Genomic DNA, 17,004 nt, shown 5'->3' on the forward strand with positions numbered 1-17,004 from the left:
CCCTCTAATATTAAAGTATCCAGGCTCAAATGCTAGGAAAACTTACAACATTAGAGACATACATACTTTAAAGGAAATAGAAAACAAAGTGGAGGTGGAATTCAGAGTTTATTTTTAAAACTACCTAAACAATTTAGAGACTACAAAATTCAAAGTTTCAAAAAGCACAACATATTAATTACATGTGTACTATATTCTTTTACCTGGCAGATGTTTATTAAACACTCTATTAAAGTTGAATCATACAAAATATACATTATTTACACATGAAGACAATGAGTAAGCCATATTCCACAGTCGTAATCAATACATATATTCATTTACTTTACACCCTTACTTTAAAAGGCAGGCAAGAAAAAAAAAAAAAACAAAACTACCCACTCCATCATTCAGTTCAATTTTTTTTCAGACTTGAGAGGGCCTTCAAATTTATCATGTACTTGTTTTGCCAGAATACAAGCAAAATGGATCTCTAGTTAGAATCTCGTCTAGGCTGAAATTCGGATGTCATGGATGAGTGCACAGACTTTCTTCACCTCAGTCCCTTTTTAAAAAGGAGAGACGGCTGAACCATCATTCATTTCTGCACACACAGCTTCCACAGCCCGGAGCGAGTGCGGCCCGCTGATGTGGCTCTGTCACAGAGGACAGCTTGCTGCTGACCCAGCAGGGTGGCCTCCAACTCGGAGCCATGAACACTTTCAGAGTGTTGAGTGTGAAATTCTCCCAGTGTGCAATACCCAGTAAGCGTGGTAGCCCGGGAAAAAGGAACTGTAAGATGCATGTCAGAAAATCTAGCTTCCCTATTTCTGAGGATTTGAGCAAAAGATTAAAGAAGAAAAGTTGATAGTAAGTAGATTTCACCTTAAAGATGATGTCACCTCTTTAAAAAGGGCACTACGTGCTCAGGGCTACTAGCACATTTCCCCTACTGACAGAAAATCCTACCTACCTACCGTCAGGTACAAATATAAAAGAGGATAACCCCACCCCCAACAGAGAAAAAATATCCATTGTGCCTTATTAATTAGTTCTACAGGCTAATCAGGGATGTCAATGTATATTATTCACCTTTCATAAGAATAGGAAGGCACTAATCTTGCCTAATTGCCAGCCATCACTGATAAAATTGTGACTTTACCTCCTGGTATTCTGATTCCTAAGAAAATGCAGTAAGCTAATCATTTAAGTCCTCCAGGATTTTCTTAAAAACAAAAAATATGTGTCATTCTAAACGGCAATATAATTTTATAATCATTCTTTTTTAATCTTTCAGTGGTAAATAATTTCACTATGTAAAACTGATGTATTACATTTCAGCAAGGTCAGACGCATGTAGTTACTGTGGCAATTAATGCTGGATATTCATTGTTAAACTCCCTGAGGACGACAGTGGGACTCCCGTAACATGAATACCAATGTGTAATTGCTATCTTTCATTTCTCCAAAGGGGTTCCTTTGTTGTCCATGTGGCTGAAGTGAAATAAGGTGGCTGCAGAGAAATGCATATATTGACCAACGCCGCCCCCCAAAAAAAACAAAAAACAAAAAAACAAAAAGGCAGAATGACGGTCTGGGATGCTGAGACACACAGAGCAAACAAATAATTCTGTTCTCTGAAAGGACAAAAATATTTCCCTGGTTTCCTTTAATCATGCGCCAATACTCATTTTATATGAGCTTGCTGTCATTCTGAAGTACGTTTTACATTCTATGTGCATGTGATATATGGCATTATTAACTTCCACAGGCCATGCACATACATATGGATGGGAAAGGCTTCTCTAATGCCTATGTAACTAATATGTATTACATGGCTATGTGCACAGCAGCCACACTCTGCCAGGCAGGGGAAGAGCTGAATCATATTGATGTACTATCAATAGCATCTATGTCATTGTGATAGTTTTCCATTTTGAAGACCTATTAAAAAGAAGGAAGAGAAAAAGCAGAAAAATTAATGTACAAAGGGAAATATGTTATCTAAAATTGCCATAAAAATGTAATAATCCTACATATTACATCTGGCTCTCAAGAAGGAAAGGTAAATTAATGTTTCCTGACCCATGCATGCTTAACTAATTTCTCATCCTGAGAAAGAACAGAAGTACCATAGTTGAGGTTCTGAGTATGAAATTTTATTCTTGTGCTTGCTTGGTTAAGATTAAAAGTATTAAGAGAACTAATAACAGAAAATATATTAAATGACAAATAGTTCATGAAATGCAGGTAAAGTATTAAAACACTTAATTGACATTCATTCAACAAATAGTGAGGGCTTGCCTCCTTTGCATAAGGCACTGTTCTGGACACCACGTGGCAAGTGAAGATGAGTGAGGCGAGTACCCTGCTCTTAACTGACAAGTTAATAGGCTCAATGACAACATAAGTATAACTGGGTGAGCACCCTAAGATGTGGCCAAATGCAAGAGACAATGCAAAAGTAGAATCCATGGGATCTGACGGTCAAAGATAACGATGGGTGACTGAGAGAATGGAAATACCATTAAACAGGGGAGAAAGTGTATGAAGGAGCGGCTCTGGTGAGACCGATGCTTCTGATTTTAAACACTGACGTTTCGTACTAAGACAGCCTGCCTGCCACAGACGTTTAGCAAGCAGTTAGAAATAAAGAACCAGGCCTCTGGACAAAGGTGGAGGGTAGAGACAAATTTATGAATTATTTAAGCTTTGGTAATGGAAGAGATTGTTAAGGAAGAGCAGGAAAGAGGCAGAACTATGAACACTGGGGATTAAAGGAGCTAAAAACACAGTAAGGGGAAGAAGTAAAGTGGGAGAATATTCGAGTCATGGGGGAGCCTACTTACAGAGAGACCATGAAGACCACTACCAAGATGAGTCAGGAGGAGAGCCAGGAGAGCACTGTATCAGGAGACCCCAGGGGAACGCCTGCCTGACACTGTAACATTTACAAAGATGGTAAGTCTAAGGTCACTTAAGGTCAGGAGTGGGGAAAATGTGTTAAACTGTGAGTGAACAAGGAGGAAGAGAAGACTATATCTTGGAAATTTCATTATAAAGGAAAGAAGTCAGTTTGAAGAGACTCATTCCTCCTCCAAAATCAAACCTGTCTGAAGCAGGCAGTACCTGAGAACCTTTCAGATGGCAAACGCGGAGAATCATCTAGCTTGACACTATGACACTCAAGAAGTCATACCAGTAGCACGAGTTCCAATGCTGTTTGCCCTTAGGTCTGTGAACGCATGAACTGAAGATGTTAACTGATAGGAAGGCATTTGTAGCCAATAGCTTGTTATACCTCTTTTCATCTCACAACTTTCTTGGCCTAACACTTATTTATCCCACAAAGTTCACTTCAAGAATCACCTCCTCCAGGAAGACCCCGGTCTTCAGGTTGATCTTGTTGGCCCTTCTGTGTGACCTCACAGCACCACATGTATCCTTCTAATTCAGCACTCTCAGGAGCACTTACTGATGCACTTTCTGTCCCCGCCTTGCCCAAGCTCAGTTGTGGGCAAGTACTCTTATCTTCTTTACTTTGAATTCCCAATAGTTAGTCAGGTCTTGACATTTCACACTCAATGAACATTTACTGAATACGTTTATAAACAAAGGATGAATGAATGCATTTGCATTTTAAAGTAGAGGTTTAGAGAGCAACACTTTAAATCTCTTTTTTCTTTTTTCGGGGGTGGTGGTGGGGTGGGGTGGGGTGGGAGGACATTCTCAATCTGTCACCCAGGCTAGAATGCAGGAGCACAATCTCAACTCACTGCCACCTCTGCATCTTGGGCTCAAGTGATCCTCCCACCTCAGCCTCTTGAGTACCTGGGACTACACGCACATACCACTGGCCCAGCTAATATTTTATTTTATTTTGTAGAGATGGGGTTTCACCATGTTGCCTAGGCTGGTCTTGCCTAGGCTGAGCTCAAGCAATCTGCCCACCTCAGTCTCCCAAAGTACACCTTAAATCTCTAAGAACACATTTCAATTGGTGAATTATGATAGAGCCCAGAGAGAAGGGATATTTTACTGAGAGATTCTCTTCCTAAGGAGGGATCGTCAAACTCTGCTGGTGGTCATCAAACTCCACAGGGCACTGGCCTGCCCTGCTTTGCATTCTGACCATCAGCTTAGCTGAGGCACTCAAATAGACCGGGTTAAGCTGAGAAGAACAGCTAGCATGCTTGTTAAATTGGACAATGGCAAAGCTAGGCAAGGAGTTACATATACATCAGATCAGAATGACCTGCTCTAATTCAGGGTCTTAGCCTGAGAGTAGCTCATGTGAGACAGCACCAAGCCTTGGCCACTACTTAAGATAATATATGATAAGTATTTTGTGAAGTATAAAAATTCATGCAATTATCAGTTACTGGACCATTAATAGCTAATATAATTTTATTCCATAGTGGTAGAGGTAATGACAACTGAAGAACTAAGGAGACAACACTGCCATATGCAACAAACAGAACTACCAGGAACAGGCAACTGGGGAGGAATCAGCCATGACCAGGCAGATAAACCTATGACAACTAACACTGAGGGCTTACCATACAGCAGGCAAAGCTAAGGGCTGAAGATCCACTACCTTACCTAATCACTATAATGATCTTATGAGACTAATGCTATGAAAATTCCCATTTTACAAATGGAGACGAGAGCCCAGAGATTAAGTAAGAAAGATCACAGAGCAGAGAGATGGCGAAGCTGAGATTGAACCCCGACAGGCTCGACGCCAGTGCCCTTAACCAGAACCACAGTTGTCCCCTAAGATGGCCAATGCTCTATATTATAGATGACAACTATCAAAGGAGATGTCACTTTCCCTCGAGCTGACTGCCAGTGCAGGGCAATCTGTTGGTGGGTCGGGCAACAGGGAGGTCTAAGCCAAAGTGAAAGTCAAAAGTTCTAGCATAGCCGGGTTTTAGTTCTGGATGTCTTGTCTGGTTTGGGAAAGCCCTACAAGGGCTTTCATTCTAAGAGAGGAAGAGAGTTGGCAGGATCTGAGTGCAGTGGTGTGACCATAGCTCAACCAGCTCAGATCGGGCAGTGCTCGAGACCCAGCAAGGGGAAAATGAAGTGTCGACCAGACCCGAATCAGTGACCAAGGCAGGAACAGAGCTAAACACGGCAGAGACTGGCTTTAGAGGAAGGCTGTGTTTGTGGGCACCTATGTCTATGCAACTTGAGACATGCAGGTTAAGGCTGGTGGAGATGGGGCTCCCAGTATATAAGCTGCCTCGGGCCTGATGGGCTCAAGAACTGGGTAGACATGAATTATAGACTTTAAAATGGCTAATTTTATGTTATGTAAGTTTTACCTTAAAATTGAAAAAAAAAAAAAAAAAAGAACTGGGCAGAGATGAGTCTGTGGACACAGATTCGTTGGCCAGAGGACACATGAATCTGCCCCAGGGAGCCACAAAGGGCTCTGAGAAGTACGTCCTGAGAGGCACAGTTTGGGTAGCTGGAAGGTCCGAGAAAGAAGAGTTCAGGAGGATAAGTAGCAGCAGATTATTTCCACTCTCTGAGCCTCTCTACCCTGTGGGAGAGGAAGCCCTGGAATTACTCATGACATTCTAGAAAGGTGACTTTCCACTAGTGGGTGATGAGATAAAAGTGGCTGCTTGGGGACCAACATAAAGAAGTATTAACAGCAGAGATGGACCCAGCTGTCCCTCAAGCTGAAGCAGTCTATCAGCAATATCATAGAACAAATGAAGACGATTCTGGATCAAGAGTCAGGGCTATACTTTGCACCCTTTCCAACACAAAGATTCTACAAAACTAATCTTGATTCCACTTTTCTCACAGAAGCCCAAAGTGTTGGCTCTCCTAAATAGGAAGAAGGCACATGATTTAGCAGTTAGGTATCTCTTCCCATCTTGTACTATGGAAATTCACATAAAGCCTAGCTGACCAAGCCATCAATACCCACATCTGTTTCTGTTCTATAAATGTGGGTACAGCAGATTATAATACTTATCTGAAAAAAAAAAATCTCCTCTAGCCAAAAAGAATTTTGTTCGAGAACAACCCTTAGATAATTTGCTGACAATGTATCTCATGATTCTTTTTCTCACAAAAAAAAAGTAAACGGATGTTTTTTAAAAAGGTCAAAATATTGCTGGCAAGATAGAACTGATTAAGAGAGAGATAAAGTTAGCAGATGTATGTCAAGGTGAGCCGCTTAGACTCACCCGACCACAAAGGAGCTGGACTAACAAATACGTCTTTGTACAAGATACTCTGGCAGAAGGAGAGTATTTAGATAACGATAATTAGTTCTTTCCTTTTTTTAATCCCACACATATTAAGATTAATAACTCTAATGAAAGCCTAAACAAGATTAATAGGATTCATCATCCCAACATTTATAAAATCTAGGTAAAGTCTGACTTTTATAGATATCAAAATAAACATATATTTATTACAGAACTTGACCAAACTCCAACAGAAAACCAATATGCATGACTAAACAGAAACTTTCTGGCTACTAGAGAAAAACTGTATGTATTAAATCTCATTGCCTCTAAGAGTATCATCATACAAAACAACTTGTCTAATAACCCTAAAACCAGAGCAAGCCTAGCAATGTGATCCCAGGGCCAATTTCAGCTAGTAACCTACTGCACAATAGAGCAGAAAAGATGGGACAGACTGTAGCATCTTGAAATATAAAGTCAGTGTCTTTTTATTAGGAATATATTTCAACATGTTGTATTAGCTTGACAGATCATTCTGGATTCTGGCAGGAAAATGCACACTCAGCAAGGGTTTTGAAAGTGTTTAATGAAGGGGCTATTTACAGCTGTGTAGGTAGGTTTGATGAAACTAAGCAAAAATGGTGAGAGATAACCAGGACTAGAAAAGAGGGAGATCTCAACTAGCCCTGGGCTGGAAGGGGTAAGGGGAGGTAAAGGTAAGTATTGGATCCCTTTGGGAGCTGGAGGCATAAATGAGAAGCTACCAAGGAGGAGCTGCAGTCACTGCCAGAACTGCTGGAGGAAGCTAGACAGAGGGAGGAGGAACATCCTGACCTTTCTCTCCTTCCACCCTCTGATCTCCTGCCAATGCTTCCCACCGGCTGTATCCCATTCAGAGCAGGAGGACAAGAAATCCAGGGTGATGCATTCCGCAGTGTGTGGTGAGGACTCGCTGTTCCAGCACAGGGCAGACGTGAGAATGGAGAAAGGGATGCAAATAGAGACAGCCCAGCATGCCTCACATTTCACAGTTTCCAGAGAAGCTTGTGTTAAGTTTTCATTAATTTAGACTACACCATATTGGTCATGTATTTCATCATCCTGCTGTCCAGAAAACAACTCAGAAATCTAAAAGCTTTAGGGTAGGGTGTGTTAGCATTTTCCTACTTGACTGATTCCAATTTCTACATGCTTTATGATCTTAACAGTCTTTCTTGTCTAGTGTCCACATCAGTTTACTGTAATTTAGCTTCTACAGCTTGCTTCACACGCTACACTTCCCATGTGACCTTTGAGAGTGGTGAGTCAATCACACAGGTGTTACTGTTTATCATAAAAGCTTAAATTTTATTAAATATTTTCCAGCAGGTTTCCAGTTCCAATATAAAAGTTCTTGGCTGATGGCCAGATTTGGGAGTGGGATGGAGGGTAGAAGAGGGAGGAGAAATGGCAGGGCCAGTTCTACTCTGATGACAGCTACATGAGAACAGTGGCTGGGTTGGTTTGGTTTTACATCCAGAACAATGTCTGTTAAATGAATGCATGGCCTGGCAAATGATGGATAAGTGGACAGATACTGTAAATCAGAATGGCTCAAGGTCAAGGACAGAGAGGTCAGCAGAAGCAAAGAGGCAGAGGTTCAGTCTCAGAGGAACTAAGTCCAAGCGGCAGGCTTGGGTAGAAAAGGAAAAAGCCTGACGTCTGCAGAACGGAAAGACAAAATCTAGTCCACCGTAGCCAGGAACCAAAGCTCTAAAGTCAGATCTAGGCTAAGTCTGAGTAATGGGCATAGCACTCTGGCAGAAGAAAGGGAGCGTGATTCTGACTCCAGGGTCTTTGGAGCCAGCTCTTACCCAGGAAGAGGCCAGTCCTCAAAGAATGATTGAGTTCACAGCTGCGGACAAGGCCTCAACCTATACTGAGAGGACATGGGTTACAAGGCTTGCCTTATCTACAGCCAAATCCCAGCAGCCATCCAATAGCTGTGCTTCTGGGAGAATAAAAATATACTCCCCAAACTCCAAGGCATCATCTAAAAAATAAGGTTATTATGCATCTTCCAGGACTTTTAGGCACTAAAACAGACAATGAAGGCCTAGCATAGTCCCCTGCCACCCCAACTACAGTTCAATCACCAATGACTAGATAAATCTAATTTGTTTAACAATTTACACGTCTTACCAAGAACCCTTCCACCAAGCCGCAAGCCAGGGATATGGTCAATTTCTCTCTATTTCATGGGTAATAACCAATTCTTAATAGCACAAAACTTAAACTCAGATGATGGCAGCCCTTCAAAGAACTTACGGCCTGAATCAAATTAAACTGATATCCACCAAAGCGAAGACAGACCTGGTTCAAATCCTAGAGTTGTCACTTACTAGCTGGGTGGTCTCTCTGAGCATCAGCTTTCTTGCCTGTGAAACGGGATAATCCCTACCTTATAGACCCAACTGAATACTGGACACAGAGAAAGCCCTCAATAAATAGAGGGCAGAAAAATACACAAACTATATTGTAACTGTATGCCATCCATGTATACTAACACTGAAGTATTACAAAATTGAATTTGTATCAGGGTCTTGCTATGATTTTGTTTATGTGCATGTGTATATCAAAATCATCCAAATTTTAAAAACACACACAAATATCATAAAATTTTTTCCACTGCAATGCAAACCACTGCCTATGGTGCTGTATGTGCTACTGAGAGGCAGAGAGCATCACAGGAGTTAACTACAGAGCTCACGGAACCTGCAGAAAAGGAGGTTCTAAGCCCCTCTGCCAGAGGAGGACTAAGGATGATGAAATTGATCATTTTCATGGGCATGTGGGCCTGTTTTTTCTGTTACTCACCTCACCCCAAATCTCACTCATCAAGAAGTGTACACCTCTAGAGATCAAAAACTAATAGAAGGGGGACAAGGAAGTTCAGTTGTCTCTCTGACTCTTACATTTTTAAACATAAAATGTCAAGAGACAGCTAATGCTCTATCGGCGCTTGGTCTTTGGTCAGGGTTACTGATGATCTGCAAAGGCACAGTTGCATCCTTCGTTGTTGGCACGACTGGAGTATACAAAAGAGAAAACACAGCAATGACAAACAAGGTGTGATGCCAGTCATGGTCACCGGAAGTGAGGCAGCTGGCATGCCACTGCTTTCTGCTGCTCCTCTGTTCCAGATATGGTGGTTATTTCCTTCTGCAGAGACTCGGAGGTACAACCACTCGCCCTGGTTAGAAGGCCCGAGGGAATAGGCGAAGGGTCTGCCAAACTAGGAAACCACTGAGATTCTCTGAGCCACTTACCACCTGTGTGCTGTGGACCAGGGCTCTTCAGCAGTGCCTCAGTTCCCTGAAACCAGCAGCCTGGGTCAGTGGGCAACTGAGGGCATGGTACAGTGTGCACACATGACCTGACAGAGGCCTATTTGAGATCACGTCAGAAGAAATGAGGATGCAGAAATCTAAATTAGATCCTTAAGCATTTCCTGAAATGTTGAAGAAGAAAAGGAAAAAAATTGCCAGTGACCAGAAGCACTGCTTTTCACTAGCAGCCCAAAGGTAGGACAGAAACCTACACTAAATTATGATTAAAGTTTCTACATTCTGGTTGCAGATATATTTGTCCCATGGGGTTTGAATAATCCATGGCAGCAGTTTTACAGAAGCCTTTACAACTGAATAACAAGAGGATAACATGACTTTTCAGAGCAGCATAAATAGCTATCCCTGACTGGTTCCTATGGCCTTGACTTCTCCTCTCAAATTCCTCCCATAGGATCTGAAACTTAGTTGTGTTTGACTCAGTGAAGAACTAATTCATAAACGGAAATTATTTGAAAAAGCTAGTTCTTACCTCTGAGCAGACCCAGCAGATGTATTCTCCAAACTTAAAAAGGAAATACACTCTAAAAAATTGAAAGGCTTCAAGTCAAGGAACTCTATCGCTCTTCCCAAATTTCCTGTGTGTGTGTGTGTGTGTCAATGTGCATCTGCATGTGTGTACGTGAGGATATGCTTGTGTGTGTGTGCACGCATGCATGTGGAACTTCCGTGGGGGCAAAGCAGCAATCAAAAGGGGAGTTTCAGTATTTATGCAAGTTATGGAATGAAAAATTTCTAGCTACTGTAGCAGCTGCCAGATCACATGGAATGGGAGTGAGGAGATACAAAGCATCTTAAGTAAACACTCTTGTTTTTTCATGTTTTGTACATTCCTTGGTGTTTTTAGGGAGGCACGCCTTTAGTCTCTGCTGTAACCATATCAGAAACTCCATTTCACAGTTTGAAACAAGGTTGGGAAAAAGGTAGACAAAGTGTCACTCTTGGTGCATGGAACAGTAACAGGAGGTTGGTATTAAAAATAGGTTAAAAGAATGTAAGATGTAATTAAATATTGCTAAAATGATTTGAGAGGCAAGCAAAAAAGTAAACAAAAAACCAGAAGGTAAAAAGGAAGAGAGAAGGTTAAAATAAGACAAAGACGAATTTGATTGCATAGTGGCAGATTTCTCCTGCCTTTTTTTCTAAGGGAGGGGATAGGTGTGGAGAGGACAGGAGGACAGACTGGGTGAACAAAAAAGGAATTAATATTTAAGTGAGGAATTAGTATTAAAATGATAATACATACAAAAAACAAATTCTCTTTTCCTGAATATTAATGTGCACCTGGAGTGCCAAAGAAGGTCAAAATCCTCACATACAGACCTGCCAAGGTAAGATCTTTGCTCCACAACCTGTGATCCATTTAAGTCTGAAAGTCTGTATCTACTCTTTACCAGGGATGGATTCTTCCAAAGACTTTTCTATATTACAAGTGACTATTGGTGATGAACCTTCCTGCCTTTTCTGCTTATCATTTCCAGGTTAATTCTCTAAGGTAGAAAACTTCTAATTTAAAACTTTAAATATCCAATGAACTGGAATCCTGAAGCTGGTACAACTTTGGATTTTTACAGATGTGAGCTTAAGTACTTGACTGTGGGAAACATTTCCAACCACCCACAATTTCCTTTTCCATCAGCTCCAGTACCACAAACACTGACTGAAAGCCTAGTGCTGAACACTGGGGATAAAAGTTCAAATAAAACGTAGGAATGCTCTCAAAGAGTAAATTCTTCACGTGAGAGATAGACACTTAAGAGACAAAAATTTGCATGTTTTAAAAACAGTAATTTGGAGCTAGTGGGTAGCGGCCAATGAACCTAACCAACATCAAGAACTAGGTTACTTTCTTGGTATTTCTAAGGGTTCAAGGCAGTAAGAGCAAGCATTTCCTTCATTGTAGAGATCTGGGAATTCCAGATTTTGATCCTCCTCAGGACATTCTGATCTCAGAAAAACAATTCCAAATATTTAATGACTTGACTTGAAATATCATTTTAATGTCCTGATAACAGACACTTGTAGCTGGATATGCTAGATCAGCCATCTGTCCTGTATCAACACCATTTCACAGAGTAAATTTTTAGAAGTTCTATCCACTGGAGTATTTTTAGAACATAAAAGAACAGAATGATTCTTGGCATTGATAGACATATTCGATCAGAGTGAAAAAAGAGCTACTCAGAACTTCCTAAGTAATCAATTGGTATCCTTTATAAAATGGTGACATTTTCCCAGAAAGAGTTCAATACTCAAAAGCATGGATATTGCTGAATTTTGGGGGAAGGGTGTCTTCAAGTTAAGAAAGGAATTTTAGAGCTAGAAGAAATCTTAGACCTCTAATATCCTAATTTATTAGATGAGAAGACTGAAGCTCAGAGAGGTAAGGTGATTCACTAAATCAGCACTTAACATATTAACTTGGGAGGTAGTTTGTTCATCACAGAACTTCAATTATTCCAGAATAAAATGAATGTCTTTGATGCTAGTAATAAAATAGTAAATTAACTGAAGAAAAACTATGCAAGTGATAGTTGATCAAGAAATCTTACATTACAAAAATAAATCACAGCTATATTAAAAATCCAAGTGAGGCCAATCTCAGTGGCTCATGCTAATAATCCCAGCACTTTAGGAGGTTGAGTTGGGAGGATTTCTAGAGCTAAGGAGTTGGAGACCAGCCTGGGCAATATAGTGAGGCCTTGTCTTTACAAAAACATCAAAAAATGAGCTGGGTGTGGTGGTACCTGCCTGTAGTCTCAGCTACTCTGGAGGCTGAGGTGGGAGGATTGTGGCTGCAGTGAGTTGTGATCTTTCCATCACACTCCAGCCTGGACAATAGAGTGAGACTCATGTCACAAGAAAAAAAAAAAAAAAAAAAAGATCTGAGTGAAAAGTGCAACTCCAAAAGGAACAGAAAAAATAAAATAAAATTTTACAGAATGAGGAAGGGATTTCTCATTTTAAAGACAATTTTAAAAATAAAAAATTAACAGTTTCACTCATGTGTATAAAAATAACTAATTAGGAGAGGTGGCGCCAAGATGGCTGAATAGGAACAGCTCCAGCCAGTGTGGCGATTCCTCAAGGATCTAGAACTAGAAGTACCATATGACCCAGCCATCCCATTACTGGGGATATACCCAAAGGATTATAAATCATGCTGCTGTAAAGACACATGCACGCGTATGTTTACTGCGGCACTATTCACAATAGCAAAGACTTGGAACCAACCCAAATGTCCATCAATGACAGACTGGACTAAGAAAATGTGGCACATATACACCATGGAATACTATGCAGCCATAAAAAAGGATGAGTTCATGTCCTTTGTAGGGACATGGATGCAGCTGGAAACCATCATTCTCAGCAAACTATCGCAAGAACAGAAAACAAAACGCCACATGTTCTCACTCATAGGTGGGAACTGAACAGTGAGAACACTTGGACACAGGAAGCGGAACATCACACACCGGGGCCTGTTGTGGGGTGGGGGGAGGGAGGAGGGATAGCATTAGGAGATATACCTAATGTAAATGACGAGTTAATGGGTGCAGCACACCAACATGGCACATGTATACATATGTAACAAACTTACACGTTGTGCACATGTACCCTAGAACTTAAAGTATATAGTTAAAAAAAAACTAATTAGGAAACAAACTAAGTAGAAAACAAACTGAGGAAAACAATATGCAACAAATATGACAAAATTTTATATCCTTCATATATAAATAACTGTCCAAATCAATGAGAAAATTTCAGTGAGAAAAATGAGAAAGGAGAAAAATAAATTACTTATAGAAGAGAAACAGGTTGATATAAGTTGCAAATATTCAATTTCACTAGAAATGTATATTTGAACAAGATAGTATTTTCCTCCCTCTCCCTTGCCCCACCATCAACCTGACAAAGATACATAGTTTCTCCTACTCAGAATTATAACACTCAGTGAAGGTGAAAGCTAAGACGAAGGGATTACAAAACAAGTAATTTCATATATTGCTGATTTAAGTAAAAGCTAGCACAAGCTTTATGGAAAGTGGTTGAGCAAAAACATAAAAGATAGTAATGCAGTTTATAAGTAGTAATTCTGCTGCTAGGAATTTATCCTTAAGAATACAAACTTAGGTAAAGATTTTTGGAGAGTTGTGCATTATAGTTTATAATAGCAAATTCCCCCAGGGAAGGGTAGCTAAGTAAAGCATGTTATGAAAATATAAGGAAAGTCTCAGAATATAAAGACTGGGGACAGCAAGGGGGTGGGGGGAGGAAATAGCGGTTTATCATTAAATTTTTATTTTCTTCCTTGTAGCTTTCTATTATTTCTAAATTCTCTATGAAGGGCATATATTACTTTTACAGTAGGAGAACAACTTTAAACAACAAAAATTCTTTAGCAGAAATGTGCTATAAATTCCAGCAAGTTGCCTGCTACTTTATTCTGGACTGTTAAACACCTGTAAACCTCTTCCAGATGAAGCCTGTTTCCAAAAACAAATTCAATCAGTGAGACAGGCCAAGGACTATGTATAGTATACTAAATTATTTTTTTTTTTTGGAAAAGTATATTTTGTAGCTAGAAAATGGGGAAGGGAATGAATTGTAAACTCCAATATGCAACCTCCTTTAGATTTGAGATTTATAATCTTTGTCATTTATCATTTGTGTCCTGACCTGGCCATAACCCAGGAAGTAAAAAAGATGATGCTTAATTTAGCAAATGCCTTACAGGAATGTGAGAAAACAATTTTCTGGAAACAAATACCTTATTCAAAGTGCACTCTCTCCTCCCATCTGGAAGCTTTTCCTGGCCCTTTCTTCTGTGTGTTTTTGCCCTTCTTCTTTACTGGGTTTTCCTGTCTGGGTTTTCACATGCTTCTGTCTCATTTCACATGCTTCTGTCTCATTAAATGCTGGTATCTTTTGGGGCTCACATCACACCTTGCTCATTTCTGTCTCTGTTCTATTTCATGTGAAGTCTTGTTCATAGGTGCTCAACAAATACTTTTCTCAGTGAATGAAGGCAAGAATAAATCTTGGCCAGATATTTTAAAATTTTGCTCTACTTATAAAAAAAAGGTTGTACTGACACTAAAATTATTTAGGCCATCAACAAAGTTAACTTTATGTATTGTCACTGAATGACCACCACTGGTGGTAACAAGCTAAAGAGCTATTTGATTGTCTTCTAACTTGACTAGTATAACTCTTTGTAATCATCTCTGTGCGTTCAAATGAAGGAATCTAATTAAGCTGCTAATGGTGGAAAAACTAAGTGTCTGATCAGTTCAGCACAGATCATTAGGGATGATTATAAGGGATGCTGGCCTCTGTCTGAAGACCTCAGTGCAATAACCAGTGTGATCAAAATCCCTGTGTCTCTGGCTCATCACATTCAGCTAAAGAGTAATTCCCTTCACTGGGTCTTCCACAGGCCTGTGCTGCCCAACTCTTCTTTTTTATAGGGTCCCCTAGACTCAGATGTCTGCAGCCTACTATCATCTATCACTCAGAAGGAAAAGTCACCATTTTTTTGCTTCTCTAGTCTGGATTGAAGCAATCTAAAAACTTGGGTTTGGACCAAAATGAGACCAACAAGACTCTTTTGCTACGTTCTTTCCCAAAGATTCTACAGAAGAACTGGACTAGCCAGATGTGGAACATAAAGTAGAAGTCAGAGCTAAGATGCAAAAATCGCAAACCACAAAGGGCGGGGCACCATTATTGGTGCAGCTGCAGATGCTGAAGGTACCTACAGCCACTCTGATCATTATTAATAAGGTTCTTTCCAGGGTGTGGTGAATTCTGTCAGGTCTGTGCACATCTCCTCTATGTGCCAAGATTATGAGTAATACTAAAGGACAGGAACTTAGATTTACTGACTTGGGATGGAAGTGGGATCTACTGACAATTGAGATAAAGGTCAGATGTGATTGCCAAATTATCATGGAAATGGCATTTAATAGTTCAACAAGTCATGAAAGGCTTCTGTGCACAAACATCTGGCATTCAAGTATATTCCTTAAAGACAATCAGAATAAAACTGGCTCTCTCTTTTGTTCCAAAGTTTCTTTTCTCAGATTTTAAGGAATAGGCAGAATAGCCTTGTTCAGGCTCAAGATCTTCCTTTCATCCCTTTCTTGGCTTACGCTTTAGTCACAAACCTGTAGGTACAAATCAATAGCAACTTGGGCCGTGTGTGCTCTCATGTCTCCATTTCGTACAGTTTTAAGCACATATCTTTTAAAATTCCACTCATACATATTATTAGAGAGGACAGTATTATGTCTGTAACTTCAATTATCCTTCTCCCCGCCCCCGTTTTTAGAGTTATACCTGAGTGTTGTTTTAATACTGAGATAATTTTCAGACATGTACTTCCAGATGGGTGTTTAATGAGAAGAACTAAATGATCCCATTTATTTTTTGGTGGCCAAACTGTTTGTGCCCACTTTCATGAGTCACTAATTTTCGATGGGCTAACTGCTAATAGGTAGGGTAGGAGCAGTTCAAAAGAAGTGTTGTATTTGTTAATAAGTTATTAACAAAATTGCCTCTGATTACAGAGGCTAAAAGGTATCTACTTTTACTAGAAGAATATTATCAGTGGAAATGTTTTAACATTTTCTTGGGACTAATGCACTTCCAACAGAACTAATGGTCATAGAATGTATTTTGCCCATTTTAGAGGAAACTGCTTATAATCCTATTTAGCAGGTGCCAGTTTTAGAAATAAAGATTTCCTTCTCCAAGCCATCGAGACACATGATATCTAAAGTTCTTTCTAACGCCTATGACTCTCAGAGGAAAACTCCAGACTACTCAGATCGATGGTGAAAAATAATGCATCATCACAAACCCCCAATTTGTAATAACAATAAGTTGACTGAATAGGGAGAAAGTGATAGCATCCATCAACCATAAAACTCACTTTGGGATTTCATTATGCATTGTGCCATTTGGGGAATGTTAGAATTCTTTATTCACAGGGGTGTCAACATAAAGCTTGTTCTACTTCTATAAATTCTAGCCAAGGCAAGATCATGAAAGGTTTTAAGAACTCTCTGTATGAAGTACCACTCTCTCCTCTCTTTGATGATGGAGGGCAAAAATTTTACCTGGACACATTCCACCCCAACTCCCACCTCTGAGGTCACCCAGATATGCTTTATGACTCATTAAGTTTTTTGAGCCTTCTTGTGAATCCATACCTCCAAGCCACTTTCTGACATCTTAATTGTCTCATTATCACCATTATTCTCTCCTATTATGTGTTTCTTGGATCTTGAGGTGCCCCTAATCCTTTACTCTGACTCACTTTGCCTCAGTCATGCCCAGTCATTCCTGGAACCTGAACAAAGAGGGCATTTACAAGGATTTGTTAAAATGGTTGAGCCTTGTTCACTTATGTACAAATGTGC

The 17,004-nt window shown here is 40.0% G+C and overlaps 1 protein-coding gene across 2 annotated transcripts in view; it reads right to left on the reverse strand.

Moving 5' to 3' along the window:
* The window catches only part of LOC105475677 (Rap guanine nucleotide exchange factor 5), a 242,049-nt gene that overhangs the window by 77,138 nt on the left and 147,907 nt on the right, over positions 1-17,004 (reverse strand). The window lies entirely within an intron of this gene.

The sequence above is a fragment of the Macaca nemestrina genome, chromosome 4, assembly GCF_043159975.1.
Source record: "Macaca nemestrina isolate mMacNem1 chromosome 4, mMacNem.hap1, whole genome shotgun sequence".
Classification (NCBI taxonomy): Eukaryota; Metazoa; Chordata; class Mammalia; order Primates; family Cercopithecidae; genus Macaca; species Macaca nemestrina.